General features: G+C 41.1%; 1 protein-coding gene across 6 annotated transcripts in view; it reads left to right on the top strand.

Moving 5' to 3' along the window:
* kank4 (KN motif and ankyrin repeat domains 4) overlaps positions 1-20904 on the top strand; it is an 89769-nt gene that overhangs the window by 4672 nt on the left and 64193 nt on the right. For 3 of the 6 annotated variants that reach the window (XM_086115243.1, XM_086115246.1, XM_086115241.1), the window contains exon 2: positions 4796-4940. The exons of 2 other annotated variants lie outside the window; for them this stretch is intronic. The gene's annotated coding sequence lies outside the window, so the exon portion shown is untranslated. Of the gene's footprint in view, positions 1-4795; positions 4941-5001; positions 5563-20904 lie in introns of those variants that run through there. One more of the 6 variants, XM_086115245.1, reaches the window with a different exon arrangement.

Below are 20904 nucleotides of genomic sequence, written 5' to 3'. Positions count from 1 at the left end.
AATTTATAGAGCACATTTCATACACCAGCCAACTCAATGTGCTTTACACAAGCACAGACACAACATGGAAAAGCTTTTACAAATACAAATAACGACATTCAGAAGCAAAGAAAACAAAAGTAGCCTCTCAAAAATTACAACAAGAACATACAGTACATTGGCAAATTTAAAGACGTTCGCAAAACACTTTTAAAACGTCTAAAACTGAAGAAATAAATGTGGGTTTTAAAATATCACTTAAAGTCTGCACTCTGAATTGATTTTAAAACGGTTTAACCCTTTCAGGGACAGCGGTTATGACAGTGGACAGCTTGCCATGTTATCAGGTTACAGCACGGGTGTCGAACTAGTTTTTGTCGCGGGCCACGCTGTAGTTACGGTTTCCCTTGGAGGGCCGTTCCGAATTTTGGGAAACCATATAAATGTTTAATCCCATCCACATATTACATACACAGTGCACAACAAATTGATCAAGAACTAGTTTTATAATCAGAAGTCAAGAATAATGACTGTTATTTTGGATTACATATGACAATTTGAAATTCTGGTTCAGACTTTAGCAAGCATCATGGACCTTGACATGATTGATTTGCTTTTGCGAGCCACATAAAATGGTGTGGCGGGCCAGATCTGGCCCCCGGGCCTTGACTTTGACACCTGTGGGTTACAGGGTGCATGAAAGAGTGAAAAGACCTTAATCAAAAGAATGGGAAAAAGCAAAGTTTTATACTCTGTTTTGTGTTACATATTGTAAGGGGTTCTTTGGATGACTTGAACATAAACATTGGAGTATTTGTTTGGGGCCATTGAAAGATAATTTGATTAGTGTCATTCGGGATCTCAAAAAATCTCTCCTGGGGTCCGCTCAGAATCAAAATACCTTTTTTGGCCAACCACATGTGTTTGTATACACGTGTGTGTTCAGTTAGTGTGATTGCTTGGGGGCAATAGAAGTGAGAATTGTCATGCTGTTATGCCTTCTTGTTGATGCATGGAGACAGAATGGGGGGACAGAATGTTCCGTCGCTAAGCCGCCACTGGAGGTAGTCACTGGCGGCGTTCACTGCAATTGTGCTTGACAAAGAGCCCTGCAGAGCTACATGAGTTTGACTCACGAGGATTTATTTTGGGTCATTTCATCTCCACAGTATTTAGAGTTATTCAAACTGATGTGCTTTCACCAAACAAGTGGTGGGGTCTGTCGAAGGAGCTTTAAGACTTCGAAAGCGCTGCAGTACGAGGAAGAAGGACTCCCTAAAAATCTCTTTCGGTCACTCAAAGTACCTCCAACCCCTTCACTGAGAACACAAATTAGAGCTTGGGGTCATCGCACACACATACAGTCTACACGCATGCAGACACACGCACACTTCACCGGAGCAAAGGCCCAGGGATGGAACTGTTGATTGAATTCTGTCAGCACCCTCTTTCTCAGCTATGCTTTCAACTCTGGGCGGCCCTGTTGTCCAGTGATTAGCATGTCCGACTCATAGTGCAGATGTGCAGGGTTCGATTCAGACTCATAGTGCAGATATGCAGGGTTCGATTCGGGCTCTGGCCTTCCTGTGTGGAGTTTGCATGTTTTCCCCATGCCTGCATGGGTTTTCTCCGGGTCCTCTGGTTTCCTCTCACATTCCAAAAACATGCATGGCAGGCTGATTGAACACTCCATATTGTCCCGAGGTGTGAGTATGAGCGCGGATGGTGTCCCCCGCCTACTGCCCGAAGACAGCTGGAACAGGCTACAGCACCCCCCGCGACCCTAGTGTGTATAAAGCAGTTCGTAAAATGAATGGATGGATGCTTTCAACTCTATCTTTTGCCACATGTCGGAGTCCTTAAACTCCAGGTGGCTCTTCTTCCAGTCCGGATGAGCAATTGTGTCTATTGCATCTGCTCTGGAAAACGTACCTGACTGGCCATGTCATACAAAACATCCATCCATCCATTTTCTAATCCGCTTACACTAACAAGCATCGCGGGCGTGCTGGAGCCTCTCTTAGCTGTCTTCGGGCAATAGGCGGGGGACACCCTGAACTGGCTGCCAAGGCGCACATAGACGAACAACCATCTGCGCTCACACTCACACCTCGTGACAATTTGAAGTCTTCCATTAGCCTGCCATGCATGTTTTTGGAATGTGGGAGGAAACCGGAGGACCCGGAGAAAACCCACGCAGGCACGGGGAGAACATGCCAATTCTACACAGGAAGGCCAGAACCGTAATCGAACCCTGCACCTCTGCACTGTGTGGCCGACGTGCTCACCAGTCGCCCACCGTTCCACCAGTCATACAAAACAATAATTAGAAAATCCCAGATCAAGTTGAGGGGTGAGACTCCTAATTATGCTACTGAGAGGTACAATAATTCCTGTATGTTAAATGGTGGCCATTTGCTCATGCTATCTGCCTTCCCCGAATATGTTTTTATCGTGGTTAGCACATCAGCCTTACAGTCAGTCGAGAGGTCCCATGTTTGCCTTTCCGCCTACTCTGTGGAGTTTGCATTTCCTCCTTGTGCTTGTATATGCATTATGTTCCTGTTTCTCTGCCTACATGTGTGGTTTTCAGTTTCCTTAGGTAGAGACTCCTGTGACACACCTGCAGTTGGTGTCAATAAGCAGGGTGACGGTTAGGGCGCTGCAGAGGGATAAGGGAGACATCACATTATTGATTTGCTCAACTCCATTTTCGCTTTGCGGCATTATGTCTTCTCTGTATCCCGAATGTGTTTCATGGCATCTAATTCCAATCAATTATTCAATTTGGCTCTGTATTATTGTGCATTTAATTAAGTCTGCTTTGAGGTCCAAGATTTGGTCATTTCATTTTCCTTGAAAGAGCAATCCAAACAAATGAATCCCGCAGACTTGAACCGCTCTCAGAGAATCTTGCCAGCCGTTATTTTGTTTTGTTTTTCTTCACTGGCCCCACTCCTCTTCTCCACATTTCTGCTAACTGTGTCTAGATATTGTTTTTTTATGCCGAAATGACTGCACTATAGAAGGTAAATATAACAATGATGGTGGCTTGGACGTTAACACTCATTTGTAAGTACATAATATACAAACAAAAAGAGATCAGTCATAATTGTTTCTCCGACCACACCATCACCACCAGTTTATTGACTAAATGCAGATTATCACTTTGCCCAACAACAGCAATTCACAAGTTGTTTTTTTTTGAAGAGGTGGTGAATCCCACCCAGTTTTTGGACAGTAGCCAGCCACCGCCGATTCGGTTGCCAAAGCTGGCAGATTTTCGTCCTTGCTCTGAAAGCCCAATTGTGATTAAAGCACTGTCAGCAGGCCAAGAACTATTCACAGCATGATCTCGCTACACCAAAGCACATTGAACTTCTGTACTGTGGCATGAATTAATTTGAACCGATTAAATTGCAGACTAGCATTGACCTCCCTGTGTTCCTCTATATCCATGCGCAACCAATGATGCACAAATGAGCTTTTAGTCTATCGAGGACTCCGCATTGTTGTGAGAACTATTTATATTGGAAGCTGCTTTTATGTTGTAATCAGTCGAATTCAAGTAAGTGATATAACTTTGGGAACACCGGCTTGGAGTATAAAATGACGACACTTTTGGATGGAATGCTTTATACCAGTAGTCCCAACCACCAGGCAGTAGGCCAGTACTGAGAAGCAGGACATTTGTCATGGGGCCACACACACAGACTGAACAAAACATATGTCATTGTATATAAGAGTCTTAAATTAAGTTCTATTTTGAAAATGTGGCGCAATCACCTGTGCCTCTGCCTCATCCCGTAAGCTAGCAAAAGTGAAATAGGTACATAAATAAATAAAACGTGTTTGAAAAGGGAAACAAGCCAAATAATGAGACAAAAACCTGCAAGAAAATGAAAGCTGTATTTAAGAAGCAAGTTGGATAATCCTATTGAAGATACTATTTAAAATTCCTAGTTGCCGAATATGTAGCGACAGGCTAGCAAATTAGGTAATACAGCCGTTAAAACTGCTTCGGCACATGGAGCCCAAGCATCCAGAGTAAATAGACAAGCATTGGAGTTTTTTAAATATATTTTTGACTGTGGGCGGCCCGGTAGTCCGGGTAGTCCGGTGGTTAGCACGTCGACTTCACAGTGCAGAGATACCGGGTTCAATTCCAGCTCCGGCCTCCCTGTGTGGAGTTTGCATGTTCAGGCCTGCGTGGGTTTTCTCCGGGTACTCCGGTTTCCTCCCACATTCTAAAAACATGCTTGTCAGGCTGATTGAACACTCTAAATTGTCCCTAGGTGTGAGTGTGGGCGTGGATGCTTGTTCGTCTCTGTGTGCCCTGCGATTGGCTGGGAACCAATTCAGGGTGTCCCCCGCCTACTGCCTGAAGACGACTGGGATGGGCTCCAGATCCCCCGCGACCCTTGTGAGGATAAAGCGGTTCAGAAAATGGATGATGGATTTTTGACTGTATCTTATACAGAAAAAAAAAGTTCCACGTGAATACAAGTCATTTCACTCCATCCATCCGTTACCCGATCTGCTTATCCCCACGCGGGTCGCGCACGTGCTGCAGCCTATATCGCAGCTGTCTTCGGGCAGTAGGTGGGGTACACCCTGAACTGGTTGCCAGCCAATCGCAGACAACGAACATTAACAAGTCAATAAAACTCGAACTCCCTGGAAATATAAGTTATAAAAAACAAAAGTTCAGCATTAAAACTGATTGTCCAATTGAGAATAGCACAGACTTGAATAGATGTGCAACACTTAAAAAAAGAAAAAATCTGGTTCTGCTTGTGAATTTGTCTCGCTGCAGAAGGAAACAAGGAGCCAAGTGGGGGACGGCCACGTGCCAAAGAGATGATCTGACTGGCCTCTTGATTGACAGCAGGAAAACTCAGTTAGCACCAACCCTGGCCCCATCCACATACAGCCAGCTCCCTTTTCAACAATCAACACAGGCAGGACAATTCTTCCACTTTGTACGTCACTGTTGAGGCATTACGTAAATGAACATTTTCTTCAGATTCTGTTTTGTAGTATTGAGTCATGAGGATATGTATTGGAGTCAAAGGATAGATTTTACTATAGTGGAGTGTAAGTTGCCAGAAAAAAAAGACGTTACATACGAAATTTTACTTCATGAACAGAGACTGCAATGTTAGGAGCCTGTAATGTTGCATCACATATATAATCATTTGTTTCTATTTTTCTTTTTACTCTGCCAGTCTGGCACAATATATCTTTATATCTTTTTTTAAGCATGTGTCATCATATTGCAGCTTGAAAAACATAGTACCGGGCATTTCTCAAGAAGCAACAGTGAGAAATAATAGCTTGGTCCATCCTTACATTGTCTCCCCATAGTGTATCCTGACACATTTCTTAATGGGTTCCTGGCATTGACAGGCAGGAAAAAACTGTGTGTTTGGAGAGGAGCAGAGAGAGCTGAGGGGGACATGGGACTTCCTTAATGCTACCTTCGCCTTCAAATGCAGCCTTCTTATTGGCTGGCACAAGGAGGGAGGAACATCCTGGTTGAGTGCCGATGGAAGTGGCCGCTCCCTGCTGGACGTCCAAAATGTATTGTGTGTGTGTGTGTGTGTGTGTGTGTGTGTGTGTGTGTGTGTGTGTGTGTGTGTGTGTGTGTGTGTGTGTGTGTGTGTGTGTGTGTGTGTGTGTGTGCGCGTGCGCGTGCGCGTGCGCATGTGCGGAAGTGTTTGTGGTAGAATGCTGTCTGTTCTGTACTGAAATAACCTTTGGCTTTCTTAGCGTGTGTTTAAATGGTGCCATTGACCAATGTCTGCGTGCCTTTCCACACAATTACAAAGGTCGTCAAGTCATTGTCTCTTCCTCGCGTATTGAACACATTTCCCTGTGTTGAGCTCATTATTCTTCACCCTGTGATTGTATCTCAATACACTGACAGAGATGACTTTGAAGGTGGATTTGAATGTTGGTCAAAAGTTTTCTTTTAGGATTTCTTAGAACACCAGACTTAAGATGGATATACTGTATTTGTAAACGTTTAGAATAAAGGGAATCCTAATATATATATATATATATATATATATATGTGTATATATATATATATATATATATATATATATATATGTGTATATATATATATATATGTATATATATATACCCAGTATACTTTTATCGGTAAGAAAATTACCATTACTATGTGACGTTTTCGAGAGGCAAGTTCAAATTTGATCATGACTTGAATTGCAATTGTGGGGATTGATGTGGAGAATGTCTCCCCAGAGGTTTCTTGACACTTTAATCTTTGTAAAATGTTGGTCGATGGAAAACGGAAATGACTACAAGGTTAAAGCTCCGTTTCTTAAATACAAAATGGTTTCTCTATTTCCCTTTCTCTCTAGTTGCTTCAAAAGCAAAATTGACATCCAGTAATTGACAGGTTTATATGTATGGAAATATACTCAGTGCTGAGTGCATGCTAGTAACTAGTAACATTGTCTGCTGTCTAATGAATTATCATGTAAGTGCAGAGTTTAAAAAAATAATTCTCATCAGAATCAGAAACATCGTTATTGAAAGTTATAAGGAATTTGTCTCTGGTAGTTTGAAGCCCTCTAGTGCAGCAGAAGCATCCATCCATTTTCCCATCCGCTTTATCCTCACAAGGGTCACGGGGCGTGCTGGAGCCTATCCCACCTGTCTTTGGGCAGTAGGCAGGGGACATCCTGAATGGTTGCCAGCCAATCGCAGGGCACACAGAGACGAACCATCATCCACGCTCACACTCACACCTAGGGACAATTTGGAGCGTTCAATCAGCCTGCCATGAATGTTTTTGGAATGCGAGAGGAAACCGGAGTACCCGGAGAAAACCCACAAAGGCCCGGGGAGAACATGCGAACTCCACACAGGGAGGCCGGAGCCAGGATCGAACCCACGACCTCTGCACTGTGAGGTTGACGCGCTAACCACTGGACCACCAGGCCGGCCTAGCACAAGACATACTTTTCAATATGAATACTCCCCCCCCCTCCCCCGCCCCCCTAAAAATATAATGTACCCTAACTTTAGGACACACTCACTTTTTGTAACTCACATAGTTTTTTTACCTCTCCAGTGTGTCCCACATTTTTTGTTCAAGGTTTTGTTTATTGAGCCTTAAGCATATAATATACACAATAACAGGTTGACAAAAGTCAAACAAAAATTATGTGAGGAAAATTAGAAAGTAGATAAAAGTAGAAAACACACATCATCACGGTTGTATGCTCAAGGGAGTAGGAAGAAGTAAGTAACTTATCTAGTCCTACCCCTTATTTTGTAACAATTTGATTTGATCATTTTTCAAAACAAAGAACAAAAGAAAATCTACATATCATCAAATGCTTTTACCCTTATGTATACTATACTATTCTATTTATACACCTTTTGGTGTATAAATAGATAAATAGTATAAATAGTATCATAATAGTATAAAATAATAAAAATAGTATAATAGTATAGTATAAATGTATAAATAGTGTTTATATAGTTATTCTTTCTCCTTTTGTATTCCAATTTTCTGATATTCATTATAGTTTTCATTTCTTGAATACAATTGATAAGTTGATCAAATTCAAAACAAGAACAAACGGTTGTCTTACTATATTTTACATCCATCCATCCATTTTCCGAACCGCTTGATCCTCAGTAGGGTCGCGGGGGGTGCTGGAGCCCATCCCAGCTGTCTTCGGGCAGTGGGCGGGGGACACCCTGAATCGGTTGCCAGCCAATCGCAGGGCACACAGAGACGAACAACCATCCACACTCATTTTACATGTATATCAAATTTATCTTTTTAGTTCTGATTCATGTAGTTTTTTTGTACTAATCTTTTGAATTTGTTTTTGAACTCCTCCAACGATTTGCTCATTTTCAGGTCCGTTTCAAGCTTGTTCCACAAGTTGACACCTATTACTGATACACACCTTTGTTTGATGTTTGTTCTTGTTCTGGATTTTTTGTATTGTTTTGTACCCCTTAGATGATAACAGCTCTCTCTAATTTCAAAAAGCTGCTGGATATTTTGGCAGAGGAGGTTGTTATGTACTTTGTACATTAATTGGGTAATCTTGAAGTCAACCAAGTCGTAGAATTTCATTGTGTTTAATTTGATGAATATTGGATTTGTGGGTTCTATATATTTAGACCTATTGATTATTCTGATTGCTTTTTTTTGTAGTTTTAAAACAGGGAGTGTGTTTGTTTTACAAGCTTTTCCCCATATTTCTACACAGTAGGTCATATATGGGAGTAATAATGAATAATATAGTGTATACAAGGAGTTCTTACTCAACACATCCTTCGTTTTGTGGAGTATTCCGATAGTTTTCGATATTTTTTTTATAATGTTATCTATGTGTGGCTTCCAGGATAGTTTTGTATCTATTACTAGTCCAAGAAACTTATTTTCATAGACTTGTTCTATTTCGATTGAATTTATCTTTATTTTAACTTGGTCTTTGATTGGTCTTGTGCCAAAGACCACTAACTTTGTTTTTGTTAAATTTAAAGATAGTTTATTTCTGTCGAACCAGTTTTTTAATTTTGTCAATTCATTTTCCACAATTTTCTGGAGTTCTTTCATATTTTTTCCAGAGCAGTAAAAGGTTGTGTCATCGGCGAATAGGACGGATTTGAGTTGATTTGATACCCTACAAATATCGTTTATATATAAAATGAATAGTTTTGGTCCAATCACTGACCCCTGAGGCACTCCATGGCTAATCTTCAGTAGATTGGATTTTTTGTTTTTGAACTGCACATACTGATATCTGTTTTCTAAATAACTTTCAATCCATTTATATGCTGTGCCTCTGATGCCATATCTCTCTAATTTATTCAATAATATAGTATGGTCTATAGTATCAAAAGCTTTTTTTAGATCAAGAAAAATCCCGACTGTATATTCTTTATTATCTATATTAGTAGCTATTGCTTCCACAAGCTCCATTGCTGCCATTAAGGTGGTCCGTTTTTCTCTGAAGCCATATTGATTTTCACTTAGTAGCATGTATTTACATATGAAGTTGTCAAGTCTGCGAGAAAATAATTTTTCTAATATTTTTGAAAATTGTGGTAACAGTGATATTGGTCTATAATTTGTAAAGAATTGTCTTTCCCCACTTTTAAAAATAGGAATGACTTTGGCTGTTTTCATTTTTGATGGAAAAATACCGTCTTTAAATGACAGGTTGCATATATATGTAAAGGGTCGCACTACAAATTCTATGATCTGTTTTACTATTGACATATCAATATTAAAACAGTCAGTTGACCTTTTACTTTGATATGTTTTTACAATATTTAATATTTCATTTTGAGTCACAGCAGTCAGAAACATTGTGGAAGGATTTTTTTCTATGTATTTATCTATTTCAAAAGAATTTGTTAGAAGTAAGAGTGTAACCCTGGTCGAGATGAAACAAAGGTTAAAAAACAAAACAAAACAAAAAAAAGAAGAGTACCATCATGTTATCAGTGAAAGGGAGGACATTTGTCACTGTATGTGTGCAAGTGAGCATTCGTGCCTGTGCTCGAATTCTGTTTCATGTTCCATCTTCCCAACAAGCCTGAGATAGCTCACACTAATGGCTTGCATGAAGCTCAGGAATGTAGATCAACTGATGAACACCTTGCCCGCATGTGGATCTTATCCACATGCTCTACGAATCTACAGTACACCATGCGTGTGCGTGTGTGTGTGTGTGTGTGTGTGTGGGGCAGAGTGTTCAGCCTCAGTGGAGTTGCTGCTTTTCCAGAGTTTAGTGATCCTTGAACTCGTTCAGCTACTCAACCTGTGCTTTCTCGCGTCTGTTTAGAGCAGGCTGACCACCAGCCACTTAGACTGCACATTTTGTACTGAAGCATGTGCCCAGTGTTTTCTATTATTGTACAAACATACAACATTTGGAGTCAAATTTCTCTGCTGATGCTTGTAGAATGAGTATGAGCCTGGCCGAACTGCGCAAACCTTCTACGCTCACCAACAGAACACCCTTGTAAAAGATCATTTACAGTATTGCCAAAAGTTTCAATCACATCTTCACTGAAATGATTCCGACTGAATCGTTGACTGACTTGTAATCAGGAGAATAGCATGTCTTTCATTGCGATGGCAACCAAAGAAACATGAATCTGTAACAACCAAACACTTGTCACGTAACACATTATGTACGCTAAGAAAGTGTTTTCTCATTATTTATGTTCATCTCCATTGTTTATTGAAAGAAAAAGCGCAGACCTATTAGAGCGGAAGTGATTTGCTTGTCCACCCATTCTCGTGGCCACTGCAATATTTGTGGTTAACTGGCATGTTTTTCGTTTACTTTGATCGCATGCCACTGTTGAATTAGGGTAGGGAACTGAAAAGCTATTTCTGTATATTACGAAGCTACAGCGAAGATGCCTCGATTCCAAAAAGAGAATATAAATGGCATTTGAGGAGGTGCAGGTGTCAACTGTGACAATTAGGCTAGATTGCATCTCCGGAACTGCTCACTCACCAATTAGCCAGATTGTATCATCTTGCCAATTCAGGCTCTCTGCTTTTGAAGCCTTACCTTGTTTTAGACCTGAATCATGAATAGATTCTGGTAGCTACTATTCAATTACCCTGTTTGGCTGAAATACTGTGTTTTACCAAAATAAATATCAAATAAATCACCAGATATTTATGGTGTACATAGACTATATTTGTTTTATATTTCCATATATGCAACATCCACTGAAGACAAATAAACACCTCCCCTTTCTTTCAGGAGAAAGAAAATTATTCATTATTATATATATACAGCCGGTACCTCATTTCATAGGCACTAACCTTCACTTCCCCTCATTAAACAAGATTTTTTTTTGAATTTCTCACAATTTAATACAGTTCCCAGGTGTGACAATAACATAACCCAAGGATAATTACAGCACATTTTTTGCGCTCCTTTTTCCTATCCCATGTTTTGAGGAGAGGTTTTGGTCTCATGTAAATGAGCCACTTCTCACGCCACCAGCTTCTTCTCATGCCAAAATCTTGTTACCATGACAACTGGGGGGCAGAACTAAGGGGGTTTCATCAAAGCGAGTGACTACTACTTGTGGCACCTCACAGTCTGAATGAAAAATCAAGCCCATATAAAGACAAAAGTATTGATTGTATTGCCACTCGTGGAGGTGCCGCTTCAGCAAATGAAACATTTACTGTACAAGCAATTAAAATGTTAATATTCTAAAGTCTGTCCCTTTGAAATAATTAAACTGCTGAGCTCATTTGAACTCTAATGACGGACATCAACAAAACAACAGCATGGCGGTACGTCAACTGACAGCTAGATTAATTCAAGTCAGTTAAAGCATTGATTAAATGAGATAACACTCCACTAATCTGATTTTGTAAATGCGTGGCATGGCGATGTACTGGTTAGCACGTCTGCCTCAGAGTGTAGCGGTCCTGGGAGTTTGCGTGTTCTCCCCGTGCCTGCGTGGGTTTTGTCCGGGTACTCCGGTTTACTCCCACATTCCAAAAACATGCATCGTAGATTGTTTACTCTAAATTGTCCCTAGGTGTGAGTGTGAGCGTGAATGGTTGTCTGTCTATGTGTGCTCTGCAATTGGCTGACAACCAGTTCAGGGTGTACCTTGCCTACTGCCCGAAGACAATTGGGATAGGCTCCAGCTCACTCATGACCCAAGTGAGGATAAGTGGCTCAGATAATGGAAGGGTGGATGATTTTGTAAACCAATTCCTTGAACCATATGAACGATGATCTTTGTTATGTGGCATTAGCCATGGGCACAGGTTAACGGCTCATGCCACATTGGATGACTGTGTTTATGTACTGCACATACTTTGATGCGTATACGTTAAATCTTGGATTAAATTAACCAAGGGAATATGACTATATATATATATATATATATATACAGTATATATAAATACAAACAAATACAAAGTAATTCATATATATATATATATATATATATATATATATATATATATACATACAGTATATGTATGAATTTAGTTTGGATTTTTTTGTTCGGTTAAGCCACGTTTGCACTTGACATACAGCTGCATTGTAAAATACTGCACAAGTAAATACCCTGCAATGAATAAGTGAAAGATGATGACGTGGTCAGATAGATGATGATGATCAGGATTGAGCTTTTTCTAATCTTGAGTGATGGGTGCAACACTGTAAGGAGACAGCTAAATACATTTCTGTATTCATAATTCCCCATGCTAACTAAACAAGCCTGAGCAGAGGTGGGATGATGTCAGCTTGTTTCTGTTGGTAAGGTTTCGATTTGTCACTTTGTGGAGAGAAGGTCTGGGGAGTCTCATGGAAGTTGCAGGAAAAGTAAGGAGTGGCCCAGAAGCAATGAAAAGGGCTGATGAGCTATGACAGATGAGCAAGAAATCTTGATGTGTTTGCAAAAACCTAGAAATCCTGCATTATCACACCATTCACCCGTACTGCTTGATTGTGACTATCTGTCTAGCCTTGTATTCTCAGAAGTGCTGACATTATACCGCAATGCCCCCCCCCCCTTCCGACGGTAACCAGAATATTTCTCGATGCCATCCAATCAGATAAAAGATCCAGTAGCCCCAGAGTTTGAGTCGGGGTTATCCACTGCTCATTCTACTGGCAGAGAGCATTTTTTCTTGACACATAGGAGTCAGAATGTTCAGTGTTTTAGAAGCAGCACAAGTGTGAGAGGGGGGAAAAAGGAACAAAGACTGGGTGGGGGCACATTCTGGGAGGAAACAAAAACTAAACCTAAGTACAATGATTTTGAGGCAAGGAAGAAGTACAAACCATTTTAAAATCCTGTCGCCTCAACACTGTATTTTACCAATTGTACAGACCTGAAAGCAGGGGTCTCCATGAAAATTAAAATCATTAAGTATGAAAAATAACACATTCTAATATAATTAAGTGTAATTTGCACAAATGTTATTTCAGACGTGTATCAATTTGGTAGCCCATTCACACAATCAGGACACATGAAGTAGCTCTCACTCTCAAAAAGGTTGGTGAGCCCTGCCTTAAAGACATTGTCAGAGATTTTCTCGGACAAAGTTAAAGAAATGACTCGGCACACAGGAAAATTGTCTTCAATATCGGCGGGAGCGGATCTCTGAGAGCGAACGACGGTTGAGTTGCCCCGATGATCACACTCTCAGCTCCCTCTCTGCCGGTTCGAACATTTATTGCAAAATACAAGAAAAACACTGCCCCCGAGATTTGCATACCGCGCCCCCCGGTCCGGCCCCTCGGTAGTGATCTGATCTACCCGAATACACAAGTCACAGACTTTGCTGATGACAAATGTCCACCTGGGCGCGACAGCTGTTCCCAAACTGTCTTTTGGTATTCAACAACTCTTTGTTCCCAATTTGTTTATTCCCACTCTGTGATTGAATCTAGCCTTCTTCCATCTGTTTGCCCCCCCTTGCTTTGACGTGAGACTCAAGAAAAGGCCCTCCGCCCAAACGGCCGACACCTCTGCGCTGAGTATGTCCAGACATGCCCAAATTAACCGAAACTTTAAACATGATACAATTTTGTTCATAGATTTCTCTATCAGTCATACAGTGTTACTTCTTTCTTTGCCTACAACCAAATATCAGTACCTTGAAAATTAGCTTGTGAGTAATACATGGATCAGTTTTGAGTGGCGAGAGCAGACTGACTGACAACCTAGAGCACAGGTGTCAACCTCTGGTCCTTGGGGGCCCACTATCCTGCAGGTTTTAGATGTTCTCCTCCTCCAAAACACCTGATTGAAATCATCTGGATAGTCATCAGGCTCCTGCAGAGTTTACTGATGAGCTGATAATTTGGCTCTGGTGTGTCGAAGGACGAATAAACATTCTAAAATCTGCAGGGTAGTGGCCCTCGAGGACAAGTGCTGGCATCCCACGACAGCACAGTAGTAACAATCAATATTTTTTTAAGCTTTTGTTTTTACAAGCTTGAAAAAAAAAGTGAGGGCTTTTTACTTTGTTATTTAAATTTTTGTAGCATCCCAGCGATTGGACTTGTAAAGACCGGACAAAAAAAATGAAAAGAACACTAATATCACTAAATACGAAACATCAGCATTGTTTAACATAAAAATAAATGTCTCTTTCTTTTCTCTTTTTTAACATTGCAAAATATGTGAAACATACACATTACTCTATGTTGAAATTAACATGAGTGATTAGCAAATCATATTTATGTTTCTACTGCATAAGACTTAATACACGAGTATGTGAACACCGTTTAACAAAAGTTGTTTTTATCCCAAATTTTATTACTGTGCTACCCATAAAAGTTTTGTTTTGTTCTGAAAATATTCCCCAAAACTGTAAATTACATTCGTATTTTCATTTATTGATATCCATCCATCCAACCATTATTTAAACCGCTTATCCTCACGAGTGTCGTGGGCGTGCTGTAACCTATTGCAGCTCCTGATCTGGTTGCCAGCCAATCGCAGGGCACACATAGGCAAACAGCCATTCGCGCACACAATCACACCTAGGGACAATTTAGGGTGTTCCATGAGTCTGCCATGCATGTTTTTGGAATGTAAAATTCCCACGCAGGCACAGGGAGAACATGCAAACTCCTACAGGAAGGCCGGAGCCCGAATCAAACCCTGCAGCTCTGCACTGTGCCACCCTATTTGTTGATGATTACAAATAATAAACTATTATTATGAAACTATTACTATAAACTAAAATAAACTATTATTTACTTGCATGTAAAAAATGTTTAAAGTTGTAGTGGTTGAATATGATCAATTTCTGACTCTGAAGAGCTGTGCATTGTCTCAAAATTAGGCATAAAAATGTGAATATAATGTTGCATCTTCTCTTTCGTTCTATGTCCTCTTCAAATTGATAAAACCTCAAGAGCTCACTAAAAATGAAAGGATCAGCATTCCAGCACGTTACGAGGATTTCAGAGACATATAGCGACGAGTGGTCTAATAAATTTGTGAAGCTCATACTACAAAATTTATTGAATATAGAGGGCCTGTTTGGATTGACTGGCGTACCCTTGATTTTCGCGCCAGTCCAAGTGTAGTCTACCATGTTGCGCCTCCCGGGTTTCCTCGCCCCCAACTCATCTGACATTTGGGTAACAGAAAGAAGACTCAGTGTAAAATCAAGTACAGCTTCATTTTAGCGCCGGGGAAATAGTTAAGTTCAGCATGGTTGTGAATTTGATAGACATGCTTTGCCTCACTGGGTGTTCCTGCTGCACCCCCCGCCCCCTAGATGTTAGTCTATCTAAAACCACATCTCACTCTGTGTGCAGGTGGCGTAACGCGATTTTGCTGTATTTGATGGTAATAATAATAATAATAATACATTTTATTTATCAGCACCTTTCAAAACACTGAAGGACACTTTCCAATCTAAAATGGTTTTGGGGCCGCCACAAAAAAGGACAAAATCCGACTTCAACGGACAGTTAGGACGGCGGAAAAAATCATTGGCACCGCCCTACCCACTCTTGAGGACTTGCACACTGCAAGAACCAAGACAAGGGCACGGAAAATCCTACTGGACCCCCCCGCACCCTGCCCACCACCTTTTCCAGCTACTCCCCTCAGGCAGGCGCTACCGATCCATGTGCATCAAATCCAGCAGACACTTAAACAGCTTCTTCCCTCTAGCCATTAACTCCCTAAACGGTAACCCAAATCTACCTGTATAGTGGCTCTTTGCAATTTTGCACCACCCTGTGGAACAGCATTACCGCTATAATCATTGTAGCTCTAGCTCTGTACTTACTTGAACCACTGTCCCTGATCTATACTCCACCGCACCAGACACTTTAAAGCGCTCAAGGACATTTGCACAATTGCACACTTGTTGTACTACAAATACTGCTACTTGTCACTTTAAAATGTTTCAATGATTTTCTGCACCAACTGTACAACTGTTATAGTATTTTATTCTATCACTGATCACTTTGCACATTGTCTCACAGTTGTCACTGGTCACTGGGTGGTACCACCACACTATGGTTCACTTACATTACGGAATGTCCTTCCATACTTATTTTCCCAGACTTATTCGTCATGTCCTTGGTTATGATGATACTAATGCAGCGTGTTATACCGGAGACAAATTCCATGTGTGTTCTACATACTTGGCCAATAAAGATGATTCTGATTCTGATTCTGATCAAGAGCAAAAACAATAAAACCACAGCTGAAATTACAAATGATAAAAGAATAGATTAATTTAAATTGAGTATACAATTTTGAATAGGTGGGTTTTGAGATGAGATTTGAATGTGGGAAGAGAATCAATATTACGGATGTTGGGTAGAAGTGAGTTCAAGAGTTTGGGGGCAAAGCGGCTGAAAGCTCTGCACCCCATCGTGCTGAGACGGGCAGAGGGTACACAGAGGTGGAGGGAGGATGAGGGAATGAGACGGAATAGAAATTTGAAGAAGATCAGACAGATATGGGGGGGGGGGGGGGGGGGTCAAGGATGGCTTTAAATGTAAAGAGAGGTATTTTGAAGTTGATCCTCAGTTTGACAGCAAGGTTTCATCGTATTCCTTTCATAAATATGGTCATGGTAAATGGACTTTCACTTGTATCGCTGCTTTTTTTACCCGAGGTACTCAAAGCGCTTCCCACTGTTAGCTTTACTCACCTACTGATGTTGCAGCATCAGGAGCAATTGGGGTTTCAGTATCTTGCTCAAGGACACTTCGACATGGTCGCAATGACCAGGGATCGAACCACCAACCTCTGGGTTGGGAAACGACTGCTCTACCCATATCGGCCCCTAAATGTGACACCGGCATGGGATTTTTAATGGAAATGAGGGGCATGCGCTTCAATTGGCCAGGAGTCGGCTCATTCCACAATGGCATAAACACCTCCCAAGTCTGCTTGTGAAAAATCTCGGAAAATCTCAAAAGAAAGACAACTACATCCATGTGCACAGTTAGACTGTGCTTTGCGCTTGAGATGAAAAGAGGGCCTTCACTGTATCCTCATACTGTCCATACATATTTCTCCTGTGTGGGCATGCAGTTAATATCTGAATGCAAGGCATGGTTCCATGGGACAAATCACAAATGACCTACTGACACTTTATTTTTCTGTGTTATGATGCCACTGCTGTGCATTGTCTGCAGCCGACTAAGCTGCTTGAATCCCCTCCATGCAATGCAGCGATTGGCAGCAACCCAGATCCCCAGATTTGTTCTAAACCATTTCAGTGAGTCCTTTCGTGCCAACTGTGGCTTAACGTAGAAGGGGGGAAAAAAAGAGCCTCAATAACGAACCCAATTTGCCACGAGGATTCTCGCAGATGGGGGAGGGTTTTGTGTGTCTCCTCGGTCCAGTGCTGTTGTCACTTTTTCAGAGTGTCTTAATGTTTGGAACACTTTGATGCATGTCAGGATGAGGCGACCATCTGTTGGTTTGCTGTAAAAAGAAGAAAGAGTTTCTCTTGACACAACCTGTACTTCGGGTCTTTTATTTGCCAGTAGATTACAGTTGGTCTTGTTGAAATGTGTCAGTGTGTGCGACCATCTGTCTTCTTCATTAAAGAAGAAATATTATCCTCTCATCGGTCTGATTTATAATACCATGTAGGCACCCAGTAGCCAACTGTCGATGTGAAAATGTATGGGCAGGAGATCTGAAGATCTCTGATGTTTTCCTGGTATTTTTATCCCCTCGAGCCTCACATCCGATGATCACCATCTCCACCTCGGTATTCATGCATTGAGGTTGTGTGAGGACAGATGAGAGTCCCCGCGCCTGGAGGAGATGACAGTTAAACGTGCTGGGTTCTGAAACTTTTGGACACATGTGCATGCATGTGTTCAGCATTTGAGCTTCTGCTTTTTTTCAATGCACAGATGTTGCCGTGGCCGTAAATAAATTGCTGTACTTGGAGCTGTTGGACAAACAACATGATTCAGGATTGGCTGATCATTCTCTTCGTATATTATACGTATTTGTTTTAAGTGCTCGAAGCAGCAAGTAGGCTATTTGGCATATTTTGCTTCATTGATTCATGTTCCTCATGAGAAAAGAAAAGGGCAGAATTGAATGCAGCAGCAGCCAAATCAATTGGTCTCACCTGGCACAGGTTGCGGAACATTATTTTAATCAGGAATCTTCTTGCTGCACCAGTGTACTCGACAGCATTATTCTTAGTTTTATTTTAATATTTCGTCATCAAAATATTGGACAATGAGCACGAGGCATACTGAATACCTGTATAACACCAGTCAGTTCACTGCACAATCTAATGAACGCCAGGCAACAAAACAAAAAGACAAATCCGTTTTCCCAATAATAGCGGACAATTATAATGTTCATGTTTATTATTTTGACTGGAGAATGTGGTCCCATATTACCTGTCTGGGATGTTTTGCTTTTCTTTACCCCATTTAGCTAGATGAAGATTAGAAACACATCACTTCTTCTTACTGCACTGAAATTCTTAACCCTTTCATCCAACAATAATTATAACCTGTAACCTAACGTAATATGATAGGCTGTCCGCTGGAGTGACCGCTGTCCCTGATAGGGTTAAACACAGTCATGAGCATAGGAATTGTATTTCTTTGACAGTGCCAAATAAATATTGATCCAGCTCACTTATTGAATGTAATTAGTGCAGGTGTATTGTTGTATGTCAGTCATAATGCTGCCAAGCGGAGGTGTTATGTCTCCATGTGATATAAGGCTTTGTGGTTTGCTCAACAATGACGTTCAAAGGGAGGAGGACAGTCTGCAATAGTACTCTTAGATGGGATTACCGTGGTGGGAGAGGGGATGCTGGAGCTTTAGATTGATTAAAATGTAATCCTAAGGATAACCACGCCTCTGGACATCATGTGGCCAGCATCTTCATAGACCCCACCCCATCACACACATGCACATGCACACACACACACACCCTCCATGCTGTACACAACAACACAAACCCTATCTGAAGGCACATTCATTGTTTTGCTCTTTCTTACTCCCTGGCTTGTCCTTTGTAGGCTCTGAGAGAGGGTCAAAGAAAGCAGATTCCTGCTTTCTTTGACGCAGAAGCTCATTTCATGGGATCCTTCTATATGCCAGTCAGACTGGAAGCTTGATTTTACCTCTTCACTAGATCTCATTTATTTATGTCCGATTATCAATCGACCAACCTAACTCTGTACATTATTTGGCTGTCATTGAATAAGTAATGGCGGTCCAGTGGTTAGCACATTGACTCAATACACTTGACTTGACTTGACTTGACTTCACAGTGCGCAGGTCGTGGGTTCGATCCCAGCTCCGGCCTTCCTGTGTGGAGTTTGCATGTTCTCCCCGTGTCTGCGAAGGTTTTCTTCAGGTACTCCGGTTTCCTCCCACATTCCAATAACGTGCATAGTAGGCTGATGGAACACTCTAAATTGTCCCTAGGATTGAGTGCGAGCGCGGATGATTGTTCTTCTCCGTGTGCCCTGCGATTGGCTGGCAACCGGTTCACCCCCCCCCCCCCCCCCCCCCGCAAGCCTTCTGAGGATAAAGTGGATCGGAAAATGGATGGATGGATGAATAAGTAATATGAATCATATATCGAAGGAAGAATACGTGCTCATTTGGATCCTAAAGACAGCAAACTCATTGTTTAAAGGTCCTCTTATTAGTAAAAAAAAAAAAAAATCCACACACTCACACACACACAAAAAAAGGAAAAACAAATGCAATAGCGTTTGCAAGATAATTTCACCTGTAAATAAGCAAAATGCCTTTTTTCCAAGCTAATTTTGTTGGGCAGAAATGCCTCTGATTTTTTTAACAGTCCAATTTCTCAAAGATCTTAAAAAATATATTCCAAATGTATATGCGCTTTGCTCCGATTGGGTCTCTGTCATCCTTTAATTTGAGATCTGAACAGCAGCTTCCCGCTGATTGGTTAGTTCCCGATATATGGGTATCTTGTCGCACCGTCTATCTTTGTCGTTGGCTTTTTTAAATTTAGTGGTCCGTCAGCAGAATTGTGCAATGACGGTGCACCGGGGCAACCATGGTCAAGTGACATGAAGGAAAAGTTTCCATCAACTTGGTGACCTCACAGCCACCAGCAGGGATGTATCAATGCATGGTTTGACACTGAAAAAAGACTTTTGTTGAATGTACGCAATTTTATTTTGTCAAGTAGTTGCATCAAATAAAATCATTTTGGATCCAGAAATGTTTTTTTAAGTATACTATACTTTTACCCAAAGTTCACTGATGATGGTTCTTGCAGGGCTCATGGTGGCCAGGCTTTATGTAGGACCCTGTAAAATGTGTTTGAATGTGTAGTTATCTCTTCTCTAGCCATGAAATGAACCCAAACACAGTACAATTTGGGTTCTCAAGTACTTAAAAGGGTTTCTCCCAAAATAAATTGAAGCAGGTTATTCAACTCCTCCGAAAGTGGCAGTCGATGTAAAGATTTACAGGCCTCGTGGTGTCGCTGACCGACATTTTCTCCTGAGTTGAATGGGCGCTTCAATGAGTCACAACCCTACATCACAATGTTGTCAAATTCAAATCCCGGCGTTTTGGATGTCAAGATCACAGACTCCTTTTGACATATGTTGTACTAACCAAATTAGATAATTGAAGGGCGCCTTAAATATCACTGAATTTCTGGGAGGAAAATTGTCTTGATCCACAGATTAAAACTGCTCAAAGTTAACACTCAGTTGAGTCACGTTGATCAGTTGAGTCACGTTGATCCAAGTAGTAGATCGGACTTGAAAAAAATAAATTGCCAAATTGACTTATTTTATTAACCCAGTTGCTTTTAGAGTGCAGCATAATTATGTCTCCTACATATTTAATGTAATATTTAGAACTTTTTAGAACTGTTTGACCTCTTTGTAATGTGAA

The sequence above is a fragment of the Hippocampus guttulatus genome, chromosome 7, assembly GCF_054856545.1.
Source record: "Hippocampus guttulatus isolate MCC_2025c chromosome 7, RoL_Hgut_1.0, whole genome shotgun sequence".
NCBI lineage: Eukaryota > Metazoa > Chordata > Actinopteri > Syngnathiformes > Syngnathidae > Hippocampus > Hippocampus guttulatus.
Note: the sequence above shows the minus strand (reverse complement) of the source record. Positions and strands in the feature narration are given on the sequence as shown.